The sequence below is a fragment of the Triticum dicoccoides genome, chromosome 2A, assembly GCF_002162155.2.
Source record: "Triticum dicoccoides isolate Atlit2015 ecotype Zavitan chromosome 2A, WEW_v2.0, whole genome shotgun sequence".
Lineage (NCBI taxonomy): Eukaryota > Viridiplantae > Streptophyta > Magnoliopsida > Poales > Poaceae > Triticum > Triticum dicoccoides.
The window spans coordinates 21909050-21911051 of NC_041382.1; the positions used below are offsets into that span (position 1 = coordinate 21909050).

The window sequence follows — 2002 nt, forward strand, 5'->3', positions numbered from 1 at the left end:
ATTGCCCACTATATATCGTGGGGGTCGATCAAGGGATCGATGCAAGATTTGCCTCGACCGATCAGTTCACGGTGACGATGGCCAACAGTAGTTCACCGGGCTGCGTTCTCCTGGCGGCGACAATGGCGCTGGGCGTAGTCCTTCTGGCGTCGCCGGCGGAGTCCGCGCGCGCCTTCTTCGTGTTCGGCGACTCCCTGGTGCACAACGGCGACAACAACTATCTGATGAGCATGGCGCGCGCCGACTCACCGCCGTACGGGATTGACTACCCCATGCACCAGCCCACCGGCCGCCGCTTCTCCAACGGCCTCAACATACCGGACATCATCAGTACGTACTACTCCCTCCGTTCCTAAATATTTGTCTTCTTAGAGGTTTTAAATGATGACTACATACGGAGCAAAATGAGTGAATCTACACTCTAAAATATGTCTATATACATCCGTATGTGGCGACCATTTGAAATCTCTAGAAAGACAAATATTTAAGAACGGAGGGAGTACGTGACGACCACTGCCATTGATTATCTAGTGCATGGCGCAATTAATGTAGTCGTGTCTCAGGTGAGCATCTCGGCGCGGAGCCCACGCTGCCCTACTTATCCCCGGAGCTCCACGGCGAGAAGCTGCTCGTGGGCGCCAACTTCGCGTCGGCGGGCGTCGGCATCCTCAACGACACGGGCATTCAATTTGTACGTGCGACACGAATTCATCTCTAGTTCTGTCAAATTTACAAGTTTGTGCAAAAAAGAGTACTAATATCTCAATCAACTATACTGGTAAACCATGGGATCTACTCGTACACAGATGGAGATGGTGAGGATGAGCAGGCAGCTGCAGTACTTCCATGAGTACCAGGGAAAGTATGCAGAGGCTGTATGATATGGACGCGCGACGTGTGCTGGTGACGGGGACAGGCCCGCTAGGTTGCACGCCGGCGCAGCTCGCCCGGAGCCGTGGCGGGAAGTGCGACGCCGACCTGATGCGCGCTGCGGAGCTGTTCAACCCGCAGCTGACCCGGGTCCTGTAGGAGCTCAACGCGCGCTACGGCGATGGAACGTTCATCGCCGCCAACACCTTCCGCATCCACTTGGACTTCATCACCGACCCGAGGCGTGCTGTGGGCAGGGGCCGCACAACGGGATCGGGTTGTGCACCGCGCTGTCCAACGTCTGCACCGAGCGGGACCAGTACGTGTTCTGGGACGCCAACCACCCAACTGAGCGCGCCAACCGGATCATCGTCGGCCAGTTCATGACCGGCTCGCTCGACTACGTCAGCCCGTTCAACCTCGGCACTGCCCTCCACATAGACGCCGGCCTCATGGACTGATATATATACTCTGAGTGTCCATGACGCGTGGGCCACGAACGCGTGAGGGGCCCCTCGTCGTCTGTCGTCTTTTGCGTTGATCTCTTGTGTGGCGATGCGGTTGTTGTCTGTTATTTAATTTGTGTATATACTTTTTTGGCACTTGTAGTGACTAATTGATAAAAAAGATTCAGTGTTAGACGAAAATAAATATATATCGGGTGGGGTAGTAGCTAATTAACCATGGACAACTATTATGACATTTCTTTTATTTAGCCTTAACTGTACTACAATACTATGACTATATTCTTTTCGAGAATTATAACTTATTATCCCTTTGAGGCGAGAGAATAATAATGTATTGTCTATAAAGCAGGAAAAACTTCAAGGTCTTCCAATGGGGCCATCCAAAAAGTACATTTATCTTCACAAATTAAAGGGACTCCCTATTCGGCGCCTTTAGCGCCCCAGAAGACAACCGGCGCGCATTTGAGGTTCACATGGGCTGGCCCACGAAGGCGGGCTGGTGGCTTGCCCGGGTTGCCCCTTCCATGGGTTTGCTCTTTTTTTTGCGGGGACTTGAGTTTGATTTGTTGAATTGACACTGTTAACCACCGACTAGCCCGCTGCCTATTCGAAAAAAGTTCACGATTTTGAAAAGTTCATATATTTAAAAAATCAAAAAACATGCA

The 2002-nt window shown here is 51.7% G+C and overlaps 1 pseudogene; it reads left to right on the forward strand.

Moving 5' to 3' along the window:
* Positions 1–58: 58 nt before the first annotated feature.
* On the forward strand, positions 59–1331 carry LOC119358720 (annotated as a pseudogene).
* Positions 1332–2002: the final 671 nt, after the last annotated feature.